Here is a 12,272-nt window from a genome sequence, read left to right as displayed (position 1 = left end):
GCCTGAGATAATAACACCCTAAGAAATCTGAGGCAGCTTTTACTGTGGTTCAGAATGTACTTTTCTTTCGTACTTTCTGATAGAGTGACTTCTACACCCCAGCAATAGCTCTTTGTAACAAAAATTGCTGAAAGGGTGCTACATATGCTCCCTTAGAGAACATGATTAGAAATGGTTCTTCAAAGCTGTTTAATGAAAAAGTGCAGCTCAAAATCTAGTTAGCAGAATACAGTTTTTTAAATGGATTCTAAAACAATTTCAAAAACAAAACATTGAATTCAATTTTAAACATACAAGCTTTAATTACCATTAATTTATTGAACAGTTCTGTCTATAATTGTATAACGTTTTGAATTCAGAAAGGAAAAGGCATAAGCACAGGTGCTGCCTCTGTCTTCACCTCCTTAACAAAAGCTGCCTCTTCCTCTAGGCTCCCAGGTTGCTGCCTGATCCCCAGGAAAGTATATATTTAAATTAAGAAAGCACCACTAGGTTGCACCAAGTACCTTGAAGCAGGTGTAAACATGTCTCTTATCTCCTTGCATGGCTCCTGAGTGAACCCAGAAAAAGGCCCAGTTCTTTAAGGGAGTGCGAACAGATGCAGGATGTGCACCCATGCCCACTGCAGAGTACTGCTTTGGATCTTAGGTTGCACATGTTCCTGACCTGACCTTGAATTAATTTTTATTTTAAAAAAAATTACAGAATAAAAACATTTAAGAAGCAAAGTGCCGAGAAAAGAATAAAGTAAGAGAAACAGAAAAAAAGACAAAATATAAAGAAATACAACTTCAGATCTTTATAGCAGTTATAAATGCATTTAAATTTTATCCTCTCTAAGGATATATCATAACTTTATAATTTATGCTATTTAATCATCAAAGCCATACCATGAAAAAGTAGATACACTCTGAGTTCTATTGTTTTTACATACCAGGACATAGTAAAAATCGTCTTAGCAATTCTTAAAAGTAGGTAAATACAACCTCAGGTGAACAACAACATGGCACATCACACCACATTGTCATTTATCTTGCAAAAAGAAAGCCAAAGTTGAAAAGCTATGTGTGAAAAAGTACATACTTACTGCTTCCCTATGTAGAATGAGGCTATGCAGCAGCCAGTGCTGCTAATCAAGTGCCCTTGATCAACTGATCATCACCCAGTGTGACTACCTCTATAAAAGCCAAACTTTTAGGGGTTTGCTGGTCTCCAGCATTGAGGTGTGTGTTAACACAATGCCAAAGAGGAAAAACATCAGCAATGATCTTAGAAAAGCAATTGTTGCTGCCCATCAATCTGGGAAGGGTTATAAGGCCATTTCCAATTTAAAAGTCCCTCATTCTACATTGAGGAAGATTATTCACAAGTGGAAAACATTAAGGTAGTTGTCAATCTTCCCAGATGTGAACACCCAACAAATTCACTCCAAGATCAATCCGTGCAGAACTCAAGAGAAATTGCAAAAAATCCAAGTTATATTCCAGCCTCTCAGGCTTCACTTAGCTTGTTAAATGTTGAAGTTTATAACGGTACAATTAGAAAAAGACAGAACGAGTATGGTTTGTTTGGAAGGGTTGCCAGAAGAAAGCATCTTCTATCTAAAAAGAACATGGCAGCATGGCTTAGATTTGCAAAGTTGTACAAGACTTCGGAAATATTGTGCTTTGGACAGACAAAACCGAAGTGGAGATATTTGGCCATAATGCACAGTGCCATGTTTGGCGAAAACCAAACACAACATACTAACATAAACATGCCAACTGTCAAGAGTGGTGGTGGAGGGGTAAAGATCTGGGCTTGTTTTACAGCCACAGGACCTGGGCACTTGCAAACATTGAGTCTACCGTGATCTCTGTATACCAAAGTATTCTAGAGTCAGATATTAGGCCATTTATCCAACAGCTAAAGCTTGGTTGACATTGAGCATGCAACAAGGACAATGAACCAGTGGTGGATTGCTACCGGTTTGCCCCAGATTGGGCGAACCAGTGGCGGCGGTGGGAGGCTTTGCCCACCTGCCTGGACGCTTCTGCGCATGTGCTGAAGCATTGCAAGCACCCATGAGCGAACCAGTAGCAATGGGTTTTGAAACCCACCCCAGCAATGAACCCAAGCATAACAGCAAATCTATAACAGAATAGCTGAAAAAGAAAAGAATCAAGGTGTTACAATGGCCCAGTCAAAGTTCAGACCTCAACCCAATTGAAATTGAATTGAAAGGAGCCTGAGTGGCGCAGCAGAGTAATGCTATTGTTAAAAGTAGTATTTAGCTTCCAGCTGCCTGCAATTACTGCGAGTTCAATTCTCACCAGGCTCAAGATTGACTCAGCTTTCCATCCTTTCTAAGGTAGGTAAAATGAGGACCCGGTTTGTGGGGGCAATAAGCTGACTTTGTATAAAATATACAAAAGTATGAAGGCTATTGCTTAACGCATTGTAAGCCGCCCTGAGTCTCCGGAGAAGGGCGGAATATAAATTAAAAAAAAAAAAAATGCTGTGGTGGGACCTCAAGAAAGCTGTGTATGAACAAATACCCACAAACCTCAATGACCTGAAGCAATGTTGTAAAGAAGACTGGGCCAAAATTCCTCCACAATGATATGAGAGTATAGAAAATGATTACTTCCAATTATTATTATTATTATTATTATTATTATTAACAACAACAACAACAACAATAATAATATTTCTATGCCGCCCACTCTTCCAGGACTCTGGGCGGCTTACACCAAAGACAGTATACTAAATAGCATATTGCCCCCAATAATCTGGGTCCTCATTTTACCCACCTTGGAAGGATGGAAGGCTGAGTCAACCTTGAGCCAGTGAGATTTGATCCACTGATCTGCTGAACTAGCAATCAGCTGAAATAGCTGCAGTACTGCACTCTAACCACTGCACCACTTTGGCTCTTATTGATAGTTAGGTGGTTCTATAAACTATTGAATCATAAGGTGTTCTTAGTTTTTCACACGTGACTTCTTCATTTTGGCTTTCATTTTGTAAAATAAATGATGACATGGTGTAATATGTCATGTATTGTTCATCTAAGATTATATTTACCTACTTCTAAAAACTGCTAAGAACCAGATTATTTTTACTATATCCTGAGGCATAAAACCATATAACTCAAAGAGGGTGTATTTTCTTTTTCACATGACTGTAAATCACAAATACATTTTTCCCATTTTTAGCAAAAAGTCCATAAAGGGTTTCCAGTAACTAACAAATGTAGTTAATAGTCTTTTCCATCTTTGTAATATACAATAAGTAATAATTATTTGTTATTATTTGCAGGAACAACAGTTTTATTACAAGTATGAATTAAAGACACTGGCAGCAGAATAGGCATTTGGGTTCCTAACAAAGTGAGCTTGAAGTTTATTCAAGACTGAATATACACTTTTGGCAGATGTAGTTTTTGATAAACATTTAGCCTTCTAGGTTAAAATGCCATTGCAAATCTTAAGACAGTTAATTGTCTTTAATTAAACAAGTCAATCTTGCAATCTGCAAATTCTGTCATCTTCATCTATCATTCCTTCATTGTAGGTATTTCAGAAGTTCTCCATCTTCATGCATATAAGCAACCTGGCAGCAGTTATCATATAAAAAAACAATTGCCCATAAGTCTTTTCTAATTGTTTGTCCTTTAGTTCCTAGTTTTAGTTAGTCCTTTAGCAAGAACAGCTCTGTTTTTAGATAAATATTGGTTTTTAGAAACATTTTTATTATTGTAATGGCTCAGCGGTTAAAGATGCTGAGCTTCTCATCTGGAAAATTGACAGCCCGGATTCTGGACCAACAGGAGCTGCACTAGGGGGTTAGCTCCCGTTGTTTGCCCCAACTCCTGCCCACCTATAGTTCGAAAGCAGGCAAATGTGAGTAGATAAATAGGTACCACTTCAGTGGGAAGGTAACAACACTCCTTGCACCTTGGCATATAGGCATGCTATCCACATGACCATGAAACTGTTTTCAGACAATGCTGGCTCCCTTGATTAAGAAACGGAGATGAGCACACACAAACATACACACATCAGAGACAGACACGACTTTTATCTTTTATTTGAACTCAGAATGTTCTGGCTTTTTTACAAGTCCACCAGATATGATAAAATGACTTTATTTTTTCCACATTTCCAACATAGATTTGGACTCAAGTAATAACTGTACTTGCAATCTTTATTACAAAAATTCTCTTTTATATTACAACAATTTTATAAAAATTCTCTTTTAAATTACAACAATTTTATAAAAATTCTCTTTTAAATTACAACAATATAAGTTTCCGACTGTTCAGTCCAGATGTTTTCCTATTATTCCGTCAGTATATAGTTCTTAGCCCATTTTATCATACACTTTTCCCTTCTTGTTCTTCCATTTCAAATTTAAACAAATCAGCCAAATCACTTTTACCAGATTTGGCAGATTCAGATACCATTTTCCTCATCTCTTCAAATATTTTTTTCTGGAGTAATCTGTTTTTCTGCCAGTGGCTCTAACAATCCTCCCCTCCCCTTACCAAGCTTTGCAGCTTGTCTGGTAGTCCTCTTTCTTGTAATTGTAACCCAATAGGGAAAGTGAGTCAAAGGTAAAAGCAAAGGCTGGGCTTCCTTCATCCCGTCCCCCTTTTGCCTCTTCTGTATCCTTAAGGCTTTAGCTCCATCTGTCTTTGTAATTTTAATTATATATTCTATCCTACATTCTAGCTGTCTTCTTATTTTGTAAAATGCACCATTTGTCTTTTGCCTTTGAGGTTGAAAAATTAACATTCCCACCAAGGTCTAGTCTATTTGTCTGATTAATTCCAAATAGCATCAGAAACACTTTTGTGAAAATATTTATCTTTCAAAAGTATATTCTTCATTTATAATTTTCTTAAGTTAAAATCCCATTAAGCCCTTTTGCTATCAATTGGTAATCTTTAAAAATATTATTTTCCTCTTTTCTTTCTGTAATTTGGAAAGAAGGCTGATTCACCAAGTGGTGATTTTCTTTGTTCTGCTGTTCCAGTTAACTCCTTAACTGTACATTGGTTATATCCAAAAGTGATTTACAGCATGAGAGTGAAGGTTTGAACAAACTTAATGTCCTTAAAAGGTTGTGCTCGGGTGCAAGCATGCTGCCTCTCCCTCATCCCCCAGCTGCTCTACTCAAGGAGAAGACCACAAGGCTTCAATTTCTGCAGTCTCCTCATGAGGAGCAGCTGTCCAGCATGCAGGTAGGTGATCTCTCAGTCTCTTCTTTATCTAGATCAGTGTTTCTCAACCTTGGAAGCTTGAAGATGGGTGAACTTCAAATCCCAGAATCCCCCAGCCAGCAGCGCTGGCTGAGGGATTCTGGGAATTGAAGTCCACCCATCTTCAAGCTTCCAAGGTTGAGAAACACTGATCTAGAGAGATGCTGCTGGCCACAACCACAGTGCCATCTCTGCTCCTTTGAAGACATTGCATAGACCTCACCCAGAAGACACCCACCCTACCCAGTTTTTGAAATTAGATGGAAAGAAAGTTTAGTGCAGTCTTACTAAATTAATCTCATCAGAAATAAGTATATTTGATATAGTTATCCAGTATATTGAAATATTTTGGGGGAAGTGCAAAGAAAATATGTTCTGGATACAGAAACCTTAAATTGAAATACATTTAATGCAGGAGAGAAAAGTTTGTTTTAAAAAAGGGAAGGTCAGGGCAATTCAAATTTCCAGTGGGCAGGCCCTATGGCAAAATAGACTCACCCACCATTGCGCCATCAGATGACACAATATTAAGGATGGGACCTGGAGCATGACCAACCTATCAAGTTCACATCAGATAGAAATAATCAGAGAAATGGACAGTCCATATGCTACTGTATAAGAACCCTATAGATCAAAAACAGCACTTAAATTGTAGCTTTGTACAAATGCCATCTTGTTGGATCTCATCTTCTCAGTAGCTATTCTTCTAGGCTGGGTGTCGGCAACCTGTGGCTCCAGAGCCGCATGTGGCTCTTTGACTCCTCTCCTGCAGCTCCCTGCTGACCCGGTCACACAACCTCCTCTTTGCCCCAAGAAGGTGCGAGCCTCTCTGCAGAGCTGCTGCCTGTGACCAGCTGCTTTTTGTGATTCCACATCCTTCACGGGCAACTCAGCACCAGCCATGGTCTCCTTCATGTTGGCTCAGGAAGGAGGGGAACAGAGAGGAGCAGCCGCTGCTGCCAGATGCAGGGAGGGAAGAGCTCTGGCTCTCCTGCACAGTGTAGCCAGCTACTCACCTGAGCGCGCAGTAGCGGCAGTGGGAGGAGGAGACACCACCACTGTGATCCCGGCCCAGGAGGGTATCCCGCTTGTGTGCGCACACGCATGCGCACAACAGCGAGAGATGAGAGAGAGGAAAGGGGAGAAAAAGAGAGAAAGAGAGAGAGAAATGAGAAAATGACGGAGGAAGAGAATGGGAGAGAGGAAAGAGAGAAACAAATGAGAGAGAAGGGGAGGGGGAGAGAAATGAGAGAGCTGGAGGGAGAGAATGAGAGAGAGGGAAAAGAGAGGGAAACAAATGAGAGACATAAGGGGAATGAAAGAAAGAGAGAGAGAGAAAAGGAGAGGGAGAGGAAAAAGAAAAATGAGAGGGAGAGAAAGAGAGAGATAAGGGGAGAAGAGAGAGAGAGAGAAATGAGAAAATGATGGAGGGAGAGTGAGAGAGAGGAAAGAGGGAAATAAATGAGAGAGAGAAGGGGGAGAGAGAAATGAGAGAGAACTGGAGGGAGAGAATGAGAGAGAGGGGAAAAAATGAGGGAGAGAAGGGGAGAGAAAGGAAGAAAGAGAAAGAAAAAGAAAGAAAGGAGAGAGAGGGAGAGGAAAAAGAGAGAAAAACAAGAGAGGGAGGGAGGGAGAGAGACCCATTTCCCTCAGAAAACACCAGGAGCCACAAACTCTGGGTGGGCATGGCTGACTGGGTGGGAGTGATGTTGAGTTGGCCACGCCCACCCAGGTTTTGTGGCTCCCGGTGTTTTCTGTGGGAAATAGGTCCTAATGGCGCTTTGAGTGTTTAAGGTTGCAGACCCTGCATTTGTGTCAAGGGGTGGATGAACTCAGCTGTTGATGGTGAATTGAATCAACAATTGCTTGTTTGAATCTTGTAAGCCATCCACAGACACTTGTGTGACCTGGGCAGCTATTTAAACTATATAAATAATAAATCAATCACCAATCTACACAAGCATGCATGAACTATAACTTATAAAAGTCGATATAAAATTTGAAATATTTACAGCAGCCTCCTCCTCCTCCTCCCCATTTAAGGAATGCTAGGAGAGACACTCTAACATACGAAGATGGAACGGTTGGGAAAGACTACAGCATTGTTATTTTCATTGAGGCAGTTATTGACAAAGCATTCTGGTGGAATAACATCTACGGGCCATAAAGGGTTCAAAGCTGCTGAGCTTTTCCCCAGTGATAGCTTTACACAACAAAAGTGGGCCTGCTCTGGGAGGGAGACCTCTGTCTGGGAAAGGGAACAAGAACCAGAGGTTTACCTGCTCAGTGTTGTGTCTGAAAGGGGAGCCCTTGAGTTCTTGAGCTAAGTGGGGTCGCCGAAGAATTTCAGTCTAAAAGCTTTTCAATTACTGATCCTTCCAAAACGTCCGTGTGGTTCCAGGTGAACAAATCATCATTTGGAACAGGGGTCTCTGGGCTAAAGAGCCCAGTAGTGACTTTCATTAAGGCACTTTGTTTGTCTAATTAATATTCCACAGTAACACGTGTAACTTTTATGTTCAGATCAACAACAATAAGAGACCAGGGCACTTTTCCAAATGATTCTGATCAATTATTGGGTACTATTAGTTAACTATGGACTACATTTTATGACACGAACTGATCAGCCCACGACATTTTAGCTACATACGCTGTTTGAACCCCACCCAAGGGGGTTAGTTTATGATTTTGTACAAATCATAACATGGGTCAGGTAAGCTGTGGTTACAACTTATGATTCTATGTGTCATGTGAACAGAGTCACCATAAGCATGTTTAAAATGAATGACAGTAAAAAGACAGTAAAAATGCAGTTATCAGGAAATTGCTGCTACTTAAATTATTATTTTGATTACAAAGTCAATATACTTTCTTTGGTTAGGCTTGCACCATGGTTTATTAAAATAACCCAGTTGCCTGAGATCATGCCACACACTATACCCATGATGGTGAACCTATGGCACGTGTGCCGTAAGTAGCACGCAGAGCCATCTCTCCAGGCACACTAGCCGTTGCTCTTCCAGGTTCTGATGCACACATGTGCACTGGCCAGCTGGTCTTTGCACATGTGGGAGCGCCAGAAACTGGAAGAGCAGCTCCCTGGCATGCATGTGCACACTGGGAAGCTAAGCTTCCGGTTTCCAGCTGGTGTTGCGTGCGCATGCATGCCAGAAACCGGAAGACCAAGTGACCGGAGCACATGTGCACACCAGAAACCAGAAGCTCAGCTTCCTGGCATGCTCATGCGTGCTGGCCAACTGCTCTTCCTGTTTCCGGCACTCCCCTGCACGCACGCTCCCATTTCAGCACTTGGTGCCAAAAAGGTTCACCAACACTGCACTATACCCAGGGCCGGATTTAGATTGAAAGAGGCCCTAGGCTATTCCACTTATGAGGCCCTTTCACCAGTGGTGGGATTCAATTTTTTAACAACAGGTTCTGTGGGCGTGGCTTAGTTGGGGGTGTGGCTTGGCAATCATGTGACTGGGTGGGCGTGGCTAGCTGGTCACGTGACTGTGTAGGCGTGGGTAGCTCGTCATGTGACCGGGTGGGTGTGGCTATGTGCATAGACTTTTTTCAGAGGGCTGAAAAAAGTCATTTCTGACTGGGCCTCGCACTTTTGACCGGTCCTCACACTTATGACCATCCTCACATTTATGCCCGTGCAGCTTTCTTAACAACCATGTCACTCATTTCACAACTGCTTCTCTTCACCATGGTGACAAGATAGGGCAAAAACGTAAAATGTGAGGACAGTCGTAAGTTCGAGGACTGGTCAAAAGTGCGAGGACCAGTCAGAAATAACTTTTTCAGCCCTCTGAGTAGTCCATATGCATAAAAAGATACAGCAATAGAGAGGGATGAAGGAAGGGAAGGGAAATTAGAGTAGGAGAGAGAGGGAGGAAGAGAGGAGGAGAAGGAGAAAGGAAGAGGAAGTAGGGAGGAGAAGAAGAGGGGGAGGAAGAGAAAGTAAGAAGGAAAGAAAAGAGAGGTGGTAGGTTTGAGGAGAAAGATTGCTATACAATAAAAAAGATGAAAGGGAAGAAAGCCAACCCCAAACAAATATAAAGATATTAAGATAAAGAATGAATTGTTAAACTTTAAAGAATAAAAGAGAACAAATATGAATAAATAACAATAATTAGAAACACACATACAAACATACAATGTATTTTCTTTGAACAGAGTATTTGGCCGGTTCACAAATTTAAACAGTGTTCAGTCATTTCAATTAAATTTACAATTTCTATATTTCCTTTTTGCCATATTTATTCCTCATCTATTTTTGTAAAAAACCAATATTACCCTCATCCTCATCTCTAATCTTAATCAAATTCAATTTTTCCCTTCTATTCTATATTATACCCCTTCCCATTGTCATCTATTTTTATATCCATCCTCACATTGGTTAATTATGTAATATTAGTTGTTTAATATAAATTCAACATTTTAATATAAATCAATTAGTTATATAACTACCTTTTTTGTATATTAATCAATATGAACACAAATATTCCAATTATTTCCATGCAATCCAATTTCTTACAAATCCATTAATTATATTTACCAATAATAATAAACCAAATAATTTCCCCCATATATTCCTCCAAACCACAACTTAACCATTTCTGCTTTCAGAAATATACAATTAATAGTATCTCAATTATTACAATTCCCTAGTTAAATACAGCTTTTTTTTCTTTTGTGTTTTAAAATCCTGAACTCTTCTCTTTTTCCCTAAATGTTTGCACGTACCTTTTTTGGTGAGGAAAAAGAAAAGAATTCTGCCTGCCTAATTTTCCAACCTTGCAGCAACAGCAAAGCAGTTTCACTTTCGTTTCTCAGTATAGCTAGTGGGAAAAAAATCAGCACTCTTTGGAAGGAAGCAAAACAGCGGAGACAAATCAGCTGAGAGCCGGGAGGCCAATTAGCCTCTGCTGAAGCTCCGGGGGCCAATAACATTACAAAAAAAACACCGAACCCTTTGTTAAATTGCTGGCTCCCCCGCCCCTCGCCCACCACTATTTATTGGCAATAAATAGTGGTGCGGAGGGGCGGGGGAGCCAGCAATTTAACAAAGGGTTTGGCCGAGCCACCTAGAACCCCCAGAATCCCACACTGTGTAGGCCCCTCTGGATCTTGAGGCCCTAGGCTGAAGCCTAGTTAGCCTATAGGAAAATCCGGCCCTGACTATACCATAAATTTGCATCATTATTTGGGTAACTCAGTATGCTGAATCACAAACTAACCAAACACATTTCTTTAATGTAGTAAGTAAACTCAGTCATGTTCTGTGAGCGGCTGTGACAGGGCAATGACTTCTTCCAGTGCTGGCCTCCACTCTGGTCTTGGCTGCCAAACCAAGTGGTGTCATCGGGCTCCAGCAAGTGATGCCAAGAAAGGAAATCACTTCCTGAAGCTCAGAGTCCTGAAGTCACTGCAACTCCTACCCCTTTCCATCTCTCAACTCAAGCTGTTGTTTAAAACAGCCACCACCAGATTGCACTGAAGAGAGGAAGTGTGATCATCTTGAGGAAGACTCAATTCAGAAGCAGTTCTTGCTCTTCTGCTCAGGCAATGCATATGTTTTTAGGAGGTGTCTGCTGAAGGTGGTGGGAGGTTTGGGTTTTATGAAATGTGTGGATTTTTAAGAAATTTGTGGCAGAACTGCAAAATCTCTGCCTCCTGTTTTGAAAAGTATGCTCTGTTACTTGAATCTTCTCAACCGGTGCTCTGGCCAAAGCTATGATGGAGCATAGAATGAATGTCTGAATGGAATACAAGTTCTTGAGAAGGGAGAGGGCCATAAATATAGCATATGTTCACTGTATTTCATGTTGAGAAATACATGATACAAAGTATATCAATAAGTAATTATATGTATAGAAAACATATGAGTGAAATAACTGACTTGAAAACCTCAGAACTCCATGAAAGATCTTGCCTGGCATGAAGACTTTCAGCATGAGTAAGACATCTGAGACTTATCTTGCTCCGTAAGGTGGACTTCAAAAACTAATTCTGTACAGTCACTGACTTCGAATTACCTGCTTCATGCTGCAGTTGATGCTGCTTCTGTTGTCTTGTTAGACTCCCTAAACACAGCTATGCCAAACATTGAGTATTATAAGCAGAACCTATTTTCATTTCTGCTGAAAGAATACAAAGCAGCTACAGAACAATTCTGAATCACTCTGGGCAGAGACCACATTACTACAGAATAATGACAGTTAGAGAGCCCAAGTCTTCCTAGGAGCAGAATAACTTTGATATTTCTCAAGAAAAGGAATAGTTTGTCATAGAAGAGGATGAAAGTGCATACATTGCTGTTTTACAGAACTGATCTGGGATGCTTCTCAAATGCAGTTTCATTGCAGCATGCTAATGGACATCGCCAAAAAGAAAAATGGAAACCATTCAGGTCTTCAGGATATAGTTGACTTTTCAGTGGAGAAGAAGGAAACATTCAAAACATTCGTGCCAGAATTGGCAAACCTGAAAAAAGTATATCAGAAATGTATCATTTTCATTCCTTTGTAGAATGAACTTTTATGTGGTTAAGCACAGGGCAAACCAGGCTTAGACATAGCTTGTCACAGCTCTTGTGCATGTGCATGCAATGAAGTCTTGTGGGAGAGAGGTATGTCCAACACGTTCATGCACAGATCAGCAATTCAACAAAGCCATTCAGTATGGATGGAACACCCTAGCTTTCATACAGATACTGCATCCTTCAGCTCACTATGCCACACTAAAAAGTACTAACACTTTTCTTTTGTATTTTTACCTGTTAGGGTTTGAGGGACATCTATTACCTGACTCTACTCAGCCCTGCCAAATTGACACCTATGATTCAATCAAACCCCCTTTTACTACCGAACAGTTTAACCTTTAATACTTAACAGTTTAACAGTTAAATCTCCCCTTTTACTACCGAACCAGTTAACAGTTTAACCTTTAAAACAATTTCCATTGTTTTAAAAAACGGTAGGATTAGAGTCATGCCAGAGGATAGTAACTGTACTTG

This window comes from Pantherophis guttatus, chromosome 2, assembly GCF_059756535.1.
Source record: "Pantherophis guttatus breed Tessera chromosome 2, ASM5975653v1, whole genome shotgun sequence".
Taxonomy (NCBI): Eukaryota; Metazoa; Chordata; class Lepidosauria; order Squamata; family Colubridae; genus Pantherophis; species Pantherophis guttatus.
This window is presented reverse-complemented; position numbering follows the sequence as displayed.